The sequence below is a fragment of the Falco naumanni genome, chromosome 3 (assembly GCF_017639655.2).
Source record: "Falco naumanni isolate bFalNau1 chromosome 3, bFalNau1.pat, whole genome shotgun sequence".
NCBI lineage: Eukaryota > Metazoa > Chordata > Aves > Falconiformes > Falconidae > Falco > Falco naumanni.
In genome coordinates, this window is record NC_054056.1 from 4,096,646 (window position 1) to 4,114,429 (window position 17,784).

Below are 17,784 nucleotides of genomic sequence, written 5' to 3' on the forward strand. Positions count from 1 at the left end.
GACTGCAGGGCAAAACCACCCCGAAGAACAGGCTGAAGCCCCCATTAAGGCTTCACGATGCTCTTAATTACTGGCTTCGTGCTGGTGCCTAGGGAATCCCCCGCCCTTTCCACCGAGCTCTTGAAGCCCCCGTGCTGTGCCGTTGGCGCATGACAGTTGCGGCCACAGAGATTTTACTTTTGAGGGCAGCACGGCAAAGACGGTTTTAAGATGTGATGTGCGGAACGCCACAGGTGGCTTCCCGAAAGTTAATGGTAGACGCCTTCAAGGCCCAGTGAGTCGCACAGCATTTACGTGGCCACCAAACTGGGCGGAAATAAAACTAGTGGATTCACCAGTTCATAGACTGGCTTGGGTTGGGGGGGATCTTAAAGCCCACCCAGTTCCAGCCCCCTGCCCCGGGCAGGGACACCTTCCACTGGACCAGGCTGCTCCAAGTCCCGTCCAACCTGGCCTTGGACGCTGCCAGGGATGGGGCACCCACAGCAGCTCCTGTCTCTCCTTCTGAAGGAGAAAATTGCAATTTACTTGTCCTGGAAGGGTTGCAGGAAAAGGAACTGAAAAAGGATTATTCTACTTTTCTTCCACCTTGAAACTGCAACTATTGCTCCATATAAATACCGCGCTGTAGGAAAGGATCACCTCTTTCATTGCCCCCCATCTTGGCAATTTCAACTTTTTATTTTTTCCTCTCTTTTACTTCACAGCTTTTAACCTTGCCCAATTGTCCCTTTAAATAATAATTAACTCCCTTGTTCAGCCAGGGAAGTGTTTTAAAGCTCTAGCAATTTTATTTTCTTTATGACGGCACAGGAGATGATGGGAGGGAAAAATTAAATCAGAAGGTTGCTCAAGAGTTGCCCCTCTAGAAAATCCATTCGCTGCCTCTCCCTGGTGAGAGTGCCGCTGCCAGATCCATAGGGCAATCCTGCAGTAACCAGCAGTGTTTACACAATAATTAACTGAAAGAGAGGAGAAAGAAGAAAATAAACAAGTAGGCAAGGCTGTTAGGCTGCACACTCCAAGAACACTTTCTCCCAACAGACCCACGTCTTGAGTCGTGAAAGTACACGGTGCTTCAGCGCAACAAAACGACACCCGCCACCGGGTGACCCAGAAAAAATGACAAATAATGAAGTTGTCTCCCCAGCGCATCGGGGCTGAATCGAACGCAGAGTGCTCTGCAGCCTCAAATGCAGGACAAGGGTGGAAAAACCCAAGAGCCACGTAGAACAATAAGTGAAAGAGTACTTATTTTAATTATAAACTGGACCAAATAAATCGGAAATTCAATTACAGTGCCATTCACCAACAAGAAATTCAAAATGCTTAGGGTATTAGTTGCACAAATTAAGTGTAGGAGATAACAGGATTTGTGGGGAGCAATCCTGTACCCTACTTGTAATGAAAACATTGAGGTCTGAAGTGAGGCAGAGTGCATTGGGTACGGTCTGAGATATTCTCATGGCCATTGAGCTTGTGAGAAACAGAAGTAGCAAAATATTCTTGCAGAGCGTTTTTCTCATTAAAAATTGCTCACTAAAATATCTGAATTCTGGAAAAGGCAGACCTGCTCTACTATAAAAGTACTCCTGTGGTTGACAATTAGTATTGACAGAAAACAAAATAGCCTCACCCTCAACGGCCAAGGGACCGGCAGCTTGTTTTAGGCACTCCTGTCCCTAGGGAACGTAGATTCTGCCCACCTGCATTACATGGATGGAAACCCCTGGGCTAGGAAAGGATGTCTCGGGTTTGGCATGACTGAAACTAAGAGTAAGATCTAAACTCCTGAGCTCCTGCTGGTTCATAGCTCACTGCCTCCAGATAACCCCATGAGCCACAGGTTATTAAATCACATCCCTTCACGCTTCTCCTAAAGGGTCAATATCCTGAGTCTCATCTTTCTGACCTAACCTCATATGAATAATGCACAAGCTACCGGTGGGTCAGTTGCTTACTGGACTGTGGTCAGCCAGAGGGCTCTTTCTGCAGATCAAAAGCCAATCAAGTTCATTTCAATATTTATTTTTAATCCTCCATTCTGAAATTATAAATATGTAATGCTACGCCCTTACCAGAAAAGCAAAGCAAAGCAAAACCAGAGCAGGGACTGGACCAGACAGACTGACTCTTTCGTACTAATTTGTGCCCAGGCGTACGCAGCTCCTTCACGCTCATTAATATGCGTCAATGAACACAGCTTATTTATTCGAGTCCTCCCAGAGCCTGCAAGGACAGAGGTCAGAGCCCAGGAGCACAAAGCAGACACAAAGGCAGGTTTCATTCCCGAAGGCTTTTGACTGAGGTTAAATCTTCTGGCCATATACAAATATTCAGTAGTAACATCATGGCTCTGACGATGCCCAATTACCGTGAGGCCTCTCCAGCTCAGACCTGGCCTTCCCCACACCCCGCGATCCTGACCTGCAGGACCACGTACACCCCCGACGTACCCATCAAATGCTGGAGGATTCCCAGCAGCTCCATCCTACCGAAGATTTTGGTGGTTTAATATCCATTTACCGCAGCAAAGCCTCTCAGCCTTCTTTGCAGTGAACCCCCACCCACCTGCCCATTTTCCACACGCCTGAAGATGGGAGATGGGAACAAAGCCAAACGGGGATGCTCACGGATGCAGCACCGTAGGGCTGCACGGCCCCGGAGGTTTGCTGGCAATCAGATCCTGCCTACCTGGGAAGGAGCGAGGAGGAGAGCGATGGATTAAAGAGATATAAATGATTTAAAGACGTGTAAGATTGAGCTGAATGGTAACTTAAGAGTTTTCCTAAAACCCACCTGCTGGCTTCCCTAATCATGATTTAAAGACAGGCACCCGATTCCTAACGAACAATGTGAGGAAGAAAGGCTTTTTGATGGAGATTCTGTTTTCCAGGGAGAACCATTTAATAAGTTTCACTCAGGAAGTCTCTGTTCCCAATAAAGACTTAACAAAGTTAATTAGACTAAACAGTAATTATCGTGTCTCTTCATTGTTCAATTATCTTGCTGAACTGGTGTTTCCTGATTAATTTTCTGATTAAAATGTATTAAACTGAAAAGCACTCGCAAACACGAGATGACAGGTTCTCTGCCGCGCGGCAGGATCTCCGGAGGTCAGGAAGGCAGGACCAGCCAGCACCCACCCCATGCAGCACACCGGCTCCGCGCGCCGAGGGGCCCCATCCAGCACGCTCCTCACGTGCCACGTGCTCCCTCCTCCGCTTTGGGATCCACCAGCGCTCTGCTGCTGCGTTCCTCCTTGACGTGTCTCCCAGTTGCCGTCCTACCCCTCCACCACTTTACCTTTCCCCGAGGTTTCCCCGGCACGAGCAAGGCACGGTGGTTTCACGAGCTACCGTGCGCACGCAGAACCATGGCGCAGCCCAGCACCGCTCTGGATTTGTGCGGCTTCTTGGCAGCAGCTGCAAGGCAGTGCCACACAGCCTGGGCTGCAGCACGGGATGGAGGTCTCGTAGCCACGCAAATGGTTTCAAAGTCCAATTCCTCCCTCCCATCAGCTCCTGGAGTTTGGGCTCCCTGAGCTGCCTCGTCGCTGGCCGGCTCAGGCGGCTGCCTTTGCTCTGCAGAAGGCGCCAGGGGCACGCGCCGCGCTCTCCTCTCGAGCCAAGTCTTTGGGTCTGGTACTGCATCCCCTCCTCCTTCAACCATCGCTCTGCACTTCTCTGGAGGAGCTCAGCTCGCCTCTTACCCACCACATTCAGCATCCCAGTCTGCCTAAACTGTCCTAAGCAAGGTCACACCCTGCATCCCTCCATCAAATTCTCCTGATGGGACCAACTTACTTCCAACAATGACCTCAAAGATAATTCCAACCCACCGCATTTTACCAACAGCAGAAGACATCTTCACAACTGGCACTTATAAGCCACAACAGCACTGTCGTCCAGAGGGACTGCTTTAGTATTCACTCTCAGCAATCCAGTAATCACTGGCATTTTCAGCCCCTAATACTATTTGCATATCTTTCATAAGACAAATCAGAAAGGGGGATTAATTTTTCTTTCTTCAGTTTAATATCACCTGTGGCTGGGAGGAAACAAATTCATTGCCTCCTTCCCCAAATCCTTGTGATTAGGTTATTAGAGCCCAAGACTTATTATAAATTATTGAAAGGACACAGCTGAGCCCAAATCCCACAGAGTGCTCTTTTTGTCTTCCATAATGCCGGCAATTCTTGATTAACTCCCATCTAGCACGAGGCAGGAAGGATGAGAGACATCTCAGAAGCTCTGAGTAGTTCAGCTCTGAATGACATAGGCGCTGCGATGCACAGTTGTGCACGGGAATCGGTGGGCTCCCAGCAGACGATCCAGGAGGCACAAAGGAAGTTTCTTCCCTTCCTGCTTGTCCTTTTGGAACCGGAACACAAGGCTCGTCGCTGCTGCTGGGACCGACTCGGCTGCTGACGGAGGATGCGCAGGGCCAGCAGCCATCCCTGCTCCCCTCGTCCTGAAAGGCTTTCACTTCTGGACGTTCATTCTTAGTCCTAAGAAAGCCATTTATACGGATATGGAATAACAGCACTGGTGTTTCACGTTTTCCCCTGCACGATGCCTTGATTTGGTCTATTTTAGGTCATACTGATAAAGACTAAAGATGAGATTCTGATCAGGAGTTAACTTTGTTTATGATGTACTAAGCCTCTGAAAAGAGCTGCAGCTCTGCTAAGAATAAGTATCTATCTGAGAGCTAACAGCTTACACCCCCAGATAAAACCCAGTCAGAAAAAGCATTTACAACAGCTTCATCAAACACAATTATGCTGGAGCTGTTTTTACAAACATCTGACATCCGCCACTGGTTTAGATTCATTCCAAAGGCCAAGACAAAAAAATTGAACTCTAATAGCCCAAGTAGTTTTGTTAGTTTGTTTGTTGTTGTTTTGTTTGGTGGTTGTTTTTTTTTTCCCCCCAAAAAATAATCATATAATCACAGGTAATGAATCAAAGTGCTCCCTGGCTCCTAAGCTATGATTTGGCAAACAACTACAATTATAAACCCCAAACCTAATGACTGCATTTTAACGTAGCCCTGCGCTTAGTAGCTTACAGTAACATTTATCCTGTATCAGGCTGAAAGGAGATGTCCACAGGGAGTTAGCTGTGAAATGTTTGATTTCAAAAGCCTGCGGCAAGTTGATTCATGTCTATTTAATTTTTCCTGGCAGTTTCACTGGAATATTGTATATAAATCAAATAAAAGGCTAGCAGCAGAGACATACCAAGTTGTGGAAATACTGTATGATTTTAATTAAACTACATACACAAATCAGGCAGTAGTGAAGGTGGAAGAGGGAAGAGAGAGAATTGTATCATCTTGGATAAACCAATATTTTTGTGCAGAAAAACAAATAAGCATTTACTGTGAAAAGTCTGATTTCAAAAGCAGCATTTTGTCATTGTGCTGGTATTCATAATCAGTTTAAATCTGGAAGAAACCATGCTTGAGCACAGAAAAAAAAGCAGCCTGGAACCGAAGTTAATTAGACTGTATGAGCTCGGCCTTGCTCGCCCTTTACTTAGTGTTCAACTTTATGGGCTCTATCGGGCAGAGTTCGCTCTCTGACGGTCCTGCTTTAAAGCCGTTAGCAGTAACCAGCATCCTGCCGATGGTCACAAGGCCACCTTCTGCACTGTCCTTCACAGCCATCAGCCATCTAGGGGAGAACCTGCAGACCCTCCTGTGCAAAGAACTGATCCACCCATGGCCATCTTCTGCGCCCGTGGTGGGTCACGCTGACATCGGTGGCATCCAACAGCACGGCTGGACGCAGCCGCAAAGCAGACAGCCTAGGGACAATAATATGGAAGGCATATTATTTCTGCTAAAAGGCAGGATTTCTGGAAGAAAGCCCTAGTAAAACTATTTTTGCTCTTTGCAGCCATGGGACTTGCACCTGAAGATTCAGTGGCAGCACTGAAGCTTTAGTGATTTCCATACAGATGGAGGATGATCCATTAACCAGAGGGCTCTAGAAAATGCAGGAGTGTTGCTCCACCTTAAGTTCCTAATTGCAGAAGCCATTAAGCAGTCGACATTTACTTTCCCCTCTCTCCACACCCTGCAAAGCGGAGAAACAGCTACGCCTAATAAACAACAGGCAGTGCAAGGATAAACACATGCCATATCAGGCACTGAGATAATGGAGTCTATAAATACCTTGGATAGATAGGCATCTCCTTCCCATCTAAAGACCAGGGAAATACAAAAGTTGTCTGCTTTGACAAATGAAGTAACGCAGCAAATAGCGTTGAACAATTAAATCATTGCCTTGAATTGATAAGTTGCGCTCAGGCTTAAAATATGTCGGTGCTAAACCAGGTTACAATAATTCCTTTGTGTTTCCACCTAAGTATTGCGGCAACCGCTGACATCAGAGGCGAGCTGTGCCAGGCCCTGCAGGAGGCAGTGGGTAGGAAAGCTGCCGTCCCACCTTCTCTAGCCTCAACAGACAAGACAGAACAAGCATCGGCTGATGCTGAGGCCGCGAGAGCAGAAGCCGTGTGTCACCGCGTAGGTCACAGCGGTAGCTCCCTCCTGGGGCTTCCCTGGTGACTCACGCCGTCTCCTTCGGAGACCTGCACCCAGCCCCTTGGATCCTGACCCACTCCAGGCAGGGATCCGCAGCCATTCCGCACATCCACTCAAAGACATCTCTCGTGGAACAGGGGCCCATTAGCTCCAATTAAAGCTACAATCTCCCAAATCCCGGGAGGTTCTGCGGTGTTGAAGCTGTAATGAATTTTGCAGAGTTTTTTCTCCTTTTCCCCACCTCAATCACTCAACTCCAGGGCATGAATAAAACAACGGCATGTTGCCTGGTGATCGCTGTTGTGTTTTCCTTTAACAAATGCAGTTGGGGAAGGAATCGGTTGTTTAAAGAAGACTACCAAGGGGCTGAGGTTCTGCAAATGCAAGACACTCCAGAGGCTGCGTGCAGCCCGTCCTAGGAACGTGTCTGTGAGGGTCCTCGGAGCCCACCAGCTCCATCCCACGGCACAGCACACTTTGCAACCCCCGTGCACGTCTCCCCATGTACTGTGGCACGGGAAGGGAGCAGAGGCCATGGCTGAACCTGGTGTGTGTAACTAATGCTGGCTGTGCAAGGTGCTTCACCACCTTTTACAGCAAAAACAAATAGGGCTGTAAAAAAGGAAAAGGCTCTCAATAAAAAGCATGCTGTTTGGAGCTGAGAAGGTTTTTTTCTTACTCTAAGTGAAGCAAGCCCATCCCCCAGAACGCTTCTAGTTGGTGATATGAAGTGGAGTCAAGGTTATCTTCCAGGATAGGTTTGCTTCTATCAGAAAGAGAAACTCTTCCAGCTTTTCCTTCTCTGCAGCACTATGGATACAGGCAGGCATTTTTTAAAGAATGCAGAAGCTCCCGCCCTGCCTTTGAAAGCCCACTCGAGTCTTCTCCTGTGGAAGCACGCAGGCCCAGAAGGAATGCATGAAAGTATTCAAAGACACAGTCCATTCAGAACCCAACGCAGCATGGGTTTCTGGAGCGGCTGAGCACCTCTCACATTCTCTTCTTGGGCCAATTACATGCTGGTCTGAAAGTAGCAACTCCAGCACTGCTACCCAGACGTAGAGCGAAGGCGATAAGCAAGAAATTGGACTTGGGTTCTATTCCTTGTGCCTTCTGAAGTGAGTCATGCTGTGAACTGCCTTGAATGAAAGGGTCTCGCTTTCTGACCTGCGTTTGGGCTATGCCCTGCCACTTCTCTTAATTGCCTACTTAGTTTGCAAACTGCACTTTGGGAGGCTGTCTCTGCCTTCGCACGATGCAAAGAGCAGTCTCGTCTCTAGCCTTTAGATAATGCAGCAATACAGAAAAATAGCAGAACTAAATACTCTCAGAAGGTATTTACTCTGCCAGTCTAATGACGCTGCTTTGTAGAGGGACGATGTACTCAAATACAGATACTGGGACACTGTACTGTTGTGCTTTGGTGAGGAAGGGAAAAATCAGGACAAGTTGCAATACTCCAGGTCCAACCTGATCCCAGCCAGAGGAGCCATTAACAACTGGAATACTTCAGTAAGAAACAAAACCTCAAGGAATAAATGTTCTTGGTGTATTTAACGATGCACCAGCCTCCGGTGTATGTAAAGAGCAAGGCAATTAATAAGGTATATTTAGCATGCTAAGCCGAGGTGTGCTGCTCCCACAGCTGCTGAAATACAGCAATTTAAATAACATTTATTTTAAAGATCAGCCTGGCTGTGACTACAGCTGGTGAGTTCTGTTTGCCGCTCTGCAAATACCAGGGGCACTTGCTGGCTGCTGCATGGGTCCCGCAGACAGCTGCGGCTCTGGGCTGGGGGGCGGCTGCAGCACAGAGAGGAGGGTTGGGATGCTGTTGAACCAGCCCGTGCCTTGGGAGAGACCGTTGAGACCTCAGGGGCTGTTACCTGGTTTGTGCAGCCTGAAAACATGAAGGGAGCAAATGGTGCCCACTGCTCAGTTCCCATCCTGATTCAAAACCAAGAAAAGGAGATGCCTTTTCAAAAGAAAAAAAAAATAATTAAAATGAGGTTCTCCAAGTCATAGGATGCCATGGATGCTAAAGTTTTCATGGTTTCATAAAACAACTTGTTAAACTTTGTGGAACAGAAAGCCTACCAAGAACACAGACTTGCAAAGCAATATTGTAATTCAGATGTTCAATGCCAGATACCTGAATAAAGAATAAAAAAACCCCAACAACCAAAGCACTTCAAGACCTGTGAAACTCTCTGATTAAATCCTTCTATTGCCACACCAGTTGTGTCACAGCATCCCAGAAAGCATTAGACACCCTGTGCAGAGACTGCTCTGTAATGCAAAGCCCTGACTTCTAGTATGAGTATGACCTTTCCAAGCATAAATAATATAAATGGTGGGGAATATTGATACAGAGAACAAGAATAGCCAGAATTATAATTAAGCAACAATAAAAGTTTGGGACAGGATAGCAAACTTTATATTTTAGCATTGAAAAGATGCTCTAATTACGAAGGCTTAAAGCAAAACCTCCTTGAGTGAGATACTCCACTAGCCCCGACTCCCACACCCCCGGCAAGCAGCCAAGTTGGGGCCAAGAGACGAGCATGCTTCTGCCTGAAAAGTCCCACTTTTTACCTCTGAAGCAACGATACCACTTGGCCCACGGAGAAAGCAAACACCCCGACCACTGCTCTGAGTCAGTGCAGAAATACAACATCCATAACGTTTTCCAGTATGTACTGCTAGGGAGGGACCACAGAGACATTTACCTCTTCAGCAGCTTGAGCCAAACCTCTTCAGATGCTGTTTATAAAAGAGTTATTTTTTAACTTTTATTAATTAAGTATTATTAGGTTTTATGAGAACCACTAAAAAAATCAGTAGTTGGGACTACGGCTGTCTTTGAACAGATGAAATGTTTTTACTGCCTTTGAACTCACTCCCTGACTATTCCCAGCCTGTGGCCACCCAGTTTGCCCCAAGGTGCCTGGCATTCAAGTCTCAGGGATAAAAGAAGCTGGTTAAAAACCAAAATTAACATCCTGCATAGAAGGCTGGATTGCAAACTGAATCAAAGGAGAAAATAAAGACCTGAGCTAAGCAAAATCTGTATGCAGATGATTAGTTAAACTTCCAAGACCTGACATTAAGGTTTTAGAAGGAAAACATTTGGGAATCACGTAGAGAGCCTGACTCCAAAGCCACAGAAAGGTTTAGAAAATGCGTCTCGTGTGGGGTTTTTATTGCAATTTTAGAAGTGGCAGTTTACTGCAGGACCTCGGGTGTAACTGAGGGCCGACCTGTCCTTCAGTTAGTCCTAAAAGCAAAGGAGGGGGACCCACTCTTGATGGAAATGGTGAATGCTCATTTTTTTCCTGTTGGCACTTACACAGCCCAGCGCCTGCAGCCGGCGGGGATGGGGTTTGACGAGCCTGGCTCCCAGTGACACCCTCCAAAACGCGATCCCCAGCGACCCAGAGGAAGCCGTGGTCCCACCATCCCTGCTCTGCCAAGGGCAAGTGGATCTCTTTCTAAGAAACTTCTGGAAACCAACATTTGTTGCTCTCAGGCTTCACGGGCAGTTGACAACAGGGAGGTACAGACCCAGCCAAGCGCGCGCACGGCTTTCACAGCAAGCCAACACTCACAAATACTTCCCCCCCTTCCCCTGGAAATATTTTTCCCAACTCTCCCCTGCGCTAATAAACAGTTATTTTTCTCGTGATAAAATCAGCCCTGCAGCACCGGCTATGGCAACTCGCTGCTGACCTCGGCCCTCTGCTCCCTAAGATCTAACAAAACCATCAGAGGGCCTTAGAAATGGTAACAAAACATCTGTTTCCTTTATAGCAGCTGCCACCTGGGTAACGCAGCCGAAGCCAAAGCTGCCCTGACCCGAACGCTACCTGCCTGCGGGAACCGCAGCCCTTCTAACGGCAGCTGGAAGGACTTGGCACTTCTACAGCTTCCAAAGTGCTCTGCAACCCCACAGCGGCCCCACAACCCCAGCACGTAGAGATGTTCCTTTTGGAGGAAGGGATGCTGTGGGGATGGCTTCTCCTGGCCTGGGGAGGGCCCGCAGGCGCCCCGGCCCCGCCGCAGCCTTCCTCCCGCTGCCACGGCCTCCAGGGCTGATGGGTTCCTGGGCGCCTTCCTCATGCTGCCAGCCCTGTGGCAACTCACAAGATGGCTTCACCTAGCCATGCCCCTTCGCTCTGCCATCCCTCACACCCCCAGACCCTTACACCCGGCAGGATGCAGCCCTCTCCCCAGAGGGGAGACACCGAGGCCACGGTGCCCGATCCTGCCCACGGGCACAGAGCCAGGCTGTAGCCAGCCGAAAGACAGACAGACAGTGACTCAGGGCTGAATCACACCTGAAGGTCTTTATTCACTGACTCAGGCGACAGCGAGTCCAGCTCACTCCCTGTGAGCACAATCTCTGTTCAGGGCTGAGGAAGAGCCAGGATGAGCCCGGGGAACCAAGCGACGGCGGTGACACACTTTGCCTCCCGGCCCCGGCTGACTGCTGCTGCTGTCACCAGCTCTGCTGCTGCTGGGCACTTGCTGCTGCCCTTCCATCTGAGATAATTTAATCTCTGGTGGATAACTGATCAGCAGCAAGGAGAGAAAAGAGACCATTTGGATTATAGGAATTAAAGCTTTAGAAAGGGGTAAGATAAGAAAAAGGAAAAAAAAGGAAAGAGACGCACCATTCTGAGGCAAACAAAAGACATGAGATTAAACAAACAATGCATCCCAAAACTTTTCTTTGCAGTGCTCTGACAGATACAGACAGCAGACTCAATTAATTAATTGTGTCCCGGTACAGCCGCATGAGTCACCATATGCGAGTGTTGACAAAACAATCTTTTTTTTGGGTTTTTTTTTTTTGTTGTGTGGCAAGTTGCAAACTGCACAAATCATCAGCTCTGTCTAAAGCTGAAACCCAACATGTTTTACTTCCTTCTCCTGCTCCTGTAATAGAGCAGACAAACGTGCGAGGTGTAGGGCTATTGGGGGGAGCAGATCTGATAGCAGCTTGGGTCTGGAGCCACTGGAAATCACTCTTTGCAGAATTTAGGGTTTGACGTAGGTGAGAATGCACACGATCAAAGAGACATTTGAGAGGAAGCTGCTGTGGGAAGCTCATGAGATGTGGTCACCTCCCTCTTCCTCATTCAGCATGAGGCTGTAGCCGTGGCTTTGTCACCCTCACAGCCAAGGAGAGGCTGGCAGAATGGCCACAGGCTTGAGGACCACAGCAAAGCATCCTTGGGACTGGACTCCGCAGGGCTGGTGGCCTGGCACAAACCTGGCAGAGCAGGAGCTGCACTCAGGAGAGAGGGAATGCCAGCCCAGCTGCACTGGGGAATGCACGAGAGTCCTTCCTTGTGTTGGCTTTCTGATTTTCCACAAACACTGAATTTACTCATCGTATTTTCTATATTGATATCCATTAACAATTGCACTTGAAATGGATGAAAAAAAAAAATAATTCTACAGCAAAGCCAAGGAAGCCTCTTGGAGATAGTCCAGACCGGCAGAGCTGAGTTAAAAATGCAAATGCAGAGTGACTCTTCTGGGGTTAGGCCAGACATAAATCCATGATAGCTCTATTAAAGTTGCTCCCAGTTCCCACTACAGACAAGGAGACTTGCTTCATTTCTGGGGCTGATCCAGAATTTACTCCAGCTGAATAGAAAACCGTCCCCTCCAGACCAAAGTCCTCTGAAGTCTTTGCACACCGTCTCTGTGCATCACCTGCGCAGCTCTCCCCCTTCCTTCGTATTTTTTGTTTCGAATGAAAGAAACGGTCAATTTGACACCCAGTCAAGCCATTAGCCTCACCTGGCAGGGACCACAGAAGCCAGCTCGAACACCCGTCAGGACCACACAAACACCTTTAACTGCAATTAGACGGGTGGTGGCAGGAGAAGTGCTGGAGCTGTAAATACTCATCTTGCCTCCAGAGCCTCCTTTACTAAAGGTCATTTGAGATTAGATAAACAGGCTGTCACTGACACCGCATGATCCCGCCTGCGTTTTGAGGGTATTGTAAGACACGGGTTTAATGGACCCAGACTGTACAGGTGATTCACCGGCACAGTCAGTCTCTCCGTAATGAATTCCCTTCCAACTCCTGGCCTCTTCCCTCCAGGAATCCCCCGAACATCTTTAATTTAAAACTGCCATAATCTATTCCCCTTCTGCTACCTCTTGAAGTTGATTTCCTCCTTGGCACTTTGCAGTCATGACATCTTCACTGCACTAGCTGCTTCTTTTGTTTAGCTGGCTTTCGGATGAGGAGCCGCAGGCCTCCGTTACTGCTCTGTTCCTCCCTCCTGTCAAGGTACTTACCGGGATTGCTTTGGAATTTTCTGCCTCTTCCCTAACTCAATGACACAGAAACTGCTGCTAGAGACCAGCACGTTCCCATCTAGCCCAAGCATTGCTGAGTGTAGGGTCTCACCGTACAACGGAAATTAAGCAATAATAAAAAACACGCGCCAAAAATACTCAGCTACAAGAAAAATCACTCCTGTCCTATGGGATATTTTAGTGCCTAATTAGGGTACCCAGACTTCACAGTGTTGGCTTCAATGACGGGCACATAGACCTTAAACAGACCGGTGGAGACTCTCCCTTACAGGCACCAGGCCCATGCATCCCGGTCTCACCACCGACTTCCAGTCCCGCTTCCACACCATGCTAAGCAGCCCTTCCTTCTGCAAAGGTGTTTCCCATCCCACAGGAACTTCCAAAATCAGGAAAATAAAATGTTTTCTTTGGTCTTTCTTTTGACAGGGTCAGGGAGAGGATGACAGAAGACAGTCGTGAATCCAGTGCAACTGGAAATGTTTAAACACGATTTGGGAAGAGAAATGGATGGCTTCCAGGTCACGGAGGAGGACTTGGGACTAACGCTGAATTTTAGCCCTTACATTGTTAGTCCTTCCATTCAGGTCAGTCACTGCCATGCCAAATTGCAGCTCTTTTTTGGCACAGTCCACTTTTCCTTCCTCGTGTCTTTAATGACAACATACTCACAGGACTCTTGAACTTCAGCTCTCCAGCAGACAAGCAGCACGCCAGAACTGCAGCTCCCCATCCATGTCCCAGCAGGGGCCCAGGGCTCTTGTTTTGCTCCGATAATCCAAGGTGCCTACTCCAGCTCTACACCTAATGTGGCGTGTGTCTTCAGGAGATTATTTGAAGTGGTTATTTTTATGCCTAGAACCTTCAAAGGCAGACTTATTAAGTGTATTTAAAAGGAAGAACGGGTCCAGATAAAGCTGGGATGTAATTAGTTACAAGCTACTGTACTTTGATGACAAAGCAGCATTTAGCATGTGGACTGTTCGGCAGCAGGCTCTGTAGGGTGTGCTAATTACTGATAGCAGCCACAGCGAGGGGAAGCCTGACACTTCTCTGATAAAGCAGAGCCTTCTATAGCTCGACGGCTTGGGTTTAGCTCGTGGTGTTTAACTCTCAGCCAAAGCCTGGACTTTGGCACGCGGCTCTCCACAATTAACCGTGTTCTTGAAAGCGCGGAGAGAGGGAACAAAACCCGAAACTTATCAAGTAGGTCGAGGGAGGTCAGCTTACACCCTGGGATCCTGGCTGGTAGCAGCAGCGCGGTGGGGAAAAGAAATTCATTTTGTTCTCCCAAGGAACCTGCTCTCTTTCTTGATGTAGCATCTTTCTGGCTCAGAGCGTTCACCTAGCTAAGCACTCGCAAGGGCTGGAGATTCGTCACCAGCCTGTGAAGTTACATTAGATTTGTCTCAGCCTCACTGACATCAGGAGGAGACTTTCAGAGGCTTGAAATGGGTTTGGCTCTGGCCATAAACAAGACGATGTTCCCTGGCCCAAGTGAAGATAGATCACAAATTGCAGACAAGTGGGAAGGAGAAGAGGGATGGATCTGCAAGGCAGAGAGATGGGCTTCTGGTAGGAAGCACAGAAGGCTTTTGGGGTGGGGGAGGATTCAAAAGCAAGTAACTGGAGTCACTGTAAAAGTGGTCTGATAAAGACTGCAGAAGTGCTGAACAGCTGGGGGACACCGAGCTGTCTGGAGAGGGAGACAGCGCGAGCTGAGAGCCACAAACCCAAAGGCAGTAACCACGCAGAAGTGTCTCAGCGCTGCTCCTCGACCTCTCAGAAACACTGCAAAGGAGCGTGGCAACAGCAAAACTAGTGTGTCTGTCACCACGTCAGCTGCCAGCCTGCTCCTGACAGATGGGCAGCTCATAGCAAATGAGCCCTCACCATCCTCTGCGCCTCCTCAACCCAGCATCCGTGTCAGCGCCGCCACCGCCACCAGCCACCTCCCTCCCTGCCGCAGGCTCCAGCCTGCCCTGGTCCTGCCTCGCTGATCTGCAGGTAAGGCAGCAGGAGCCAGAGCCCCCAGCAGGAGATGCAAGGTGACCTGGAAAGGGAAGAGAAGAGCACAACCTCCTGAAACCCCTTCACTTTCAGAAGGACCCCGCAAACATCATGCAATCATGTGGAAACGGATCCACCGCTCACCTTACAAAATGCAGGTGTGTATTAAATGGGAGGAAAACTATGTCAGGTAGACAAAAGAGCATTTCATGAACCAAGAAATCAAAATCCCCCAAGCTCCGCTAAAAACAAAAAATTAAGGTACCCCTGTCAGGATCGATGGGACTGCAGTGAGTTCCCAGGCAGGGCAAATGGCATCCCAAGCTCAGAGCTCTGCTCTCCAGGCTAATGACAGCGGGGTGATAAAACAAAATTATATTTCTATTCTGATGCTAGGGTGATTTTTTTCCATTTATCAAAGTGATGGGCTTTCATTACATTTTTGATAGTTTTGAGCTTGTTTGGTCCCCCTGGGAGGACCTGAGGGTCTAAGGCATCTCTTATTACTCAGCTTTATGTCTTCAGAGCGTGCCTTCTCCCTGTCTCTCTCAAAGTTGCTATCTCTTAAATCCAACTTTCCATACGAGCAGGTAGCACCTGGACAGACTGCCTTGCAAGACACTGACGTGCCAGCTTTTCATCCAAGAGACAAGGCCAAAACCATGAGCTGAAAGAACACAGGATAGATACAGGGACCCCAGTGTCACTGTGCTGGTTTAGACTGGGCAAGGAACTGAATCGTGCAGGGGGCAGGTGTATCGTGCAGGGGGTGGATGTCCACGTGCAGACAGGAGAATCCAAAACCACAGTTCTCCTCTATCACATCCACCTTGTGGCAACACAAGGGCAGGGTAACGCTATTTACACACAGTGGCCCTTCAGAAGAGAAGCTCAAGAGTGGGGCTGAGAGACCAGCAGGGCTGGAATGGGAACTTTCTGACTAAGCAGCAGAACACGGCATTTCACCTGAGGCTCATTTTTCATAGGAGCACTTGTGTGGACCAACGCCTGGTGTTTCTGTGTTGCTTACTCCATCACTCGCACTAAGAAGATACGTTGTCCATAATGTCTTTTTGAGTTCCTTAAATCCAATTACCTTCTTCCAGACTCTGTTCCTAAAGAATCTGTATTGTTGCTATCACTGATGAATGTACAATTAACTCACTGACCTAAAGCTGGGACAACAGATCTCTCAACACCGGGAGCCTGTCAGCCACAGACAGGGCAGGAGCCGGTAATTTCTCTTGCCACGCTAGGGATGTGGTACCAGAACGACCAATCTCAGCAGCACAGGGTGGAAGAGGTAAATGAAAACCATTTCCATATTTATTGACAAATTTAATTTACAATCTGAGTTTCCACTTTGGAGAGAATATATGTTTTCTCTGCAAACGTATCAGTCTTTAGCAGTCAGCCCAGCAATAATGATCTCTGCAGCTGCTGACACTTTGACACGGGTACAGCAAATTTATATGTAACACTTCTGAAAGAAAATGGTATTAAAATTCACCATTTAGGAGTAAGCTGTAAATTAACTGTTACTGAGCAGACATATGTGTGCATATGTATGTTTTTTTCCATCAGTGTTTGGTTAAACGCCTGTCTGGCTGAGCCCTGCATTCTCCCTTGGAGTCTGACAGGCATTTGACTCGCTCACTCTCCTGGTGTTGAAGTGAGTGAGAAAAAAAAAAGGGGGGGGGGGGGAAGAAGAACGTTCTAGCAGGTTTCATTTGACAATATTAAAGCACTTGAAAAGTAACAATTAATTCTAAGACAAAAGCCCCTTGGTGAAAGGTGGGAGAATTATTGCTTCCACCTCACAACTGCCCAAGGGTTGGAGCCCAGAGGCAATTATTAGTGAGATGGAAGGTCCCGCAGGAACAAAACGCTCCGAGAAAGAAGCAGCCTGGGAAAACACAATCCCAGCAGTCGTGTTAAACCCTACGCTGTTCTAGATGACTCTGCCATGCCCTCACATTACATCCTTATGATGCACCCTAGAAAAACAAAGCAACGCCCTTCTGAACCAACCTACAACCATCCCAGCACGCCCAGGCACAGGGCAGCAAGTGAACTGTCACCGCCAGTAAGTCATTTTAAATGACCCACGGCCAGAAATTCTCTTAACACTGTAAGGCAAAATATTTGTGAGCAACCTTGTGAACACGCCGGTGCCTGGTGTCAGCTATCCCACACCAACAAAACGCCAGGAGCACAAGTCTGTGGTCAGGATGTGACAGACTGGGGGGAAGTGGGAGAAAGGGCTGCCAGGCAAGTTCTGCTCCTGCCTCATTCCCTGTGAAAACAGCATTCCAGATCTCACAATGCGATGCTTTTTTTTTTTCAGAAAGCCTTTCCTCTCCACCTACTTTTGGACTCCTGCAGTAAAAAACCACTTTCACCCTTGTGCTTACAAAGAAAACACGGGAACAGAACTCCTCAAGGCAAAAGAAAAAAAAAAACACAAAAAGAAAACAAAGAATCCCTTTTGTTCAGTTTAACTGTCTTGATGTATGCTTGCTTCACGATTGCAGGACTGGTCCGTTATGTTTTCATTTTTTTTAATAGTTGAATTGTGATGCCAACAAGGACACAGGATAAATGAGGTTTGTTTTTTCTTAATATCATAGATGGGTCTTCAGCTGTATAAACTGGCACTGTTCCTCTGAAGTTGTCAGAGCCAAATGACGCTTACTCAGGGTCTGGCTTTGTGACAAAAATATCTTTTTAATTTCCATCTTACTTCAGGAAGAGCCTTAAAAATGCCCCTTTCTACCCATATGCTGCAGTCCCAGCAGAACGTTTACAGCTTTGCTTGCAGCCCTGGCTAATAGCCATCACATTTCTAGGAGATGAATACAATACTCCAGGTTGTAACGA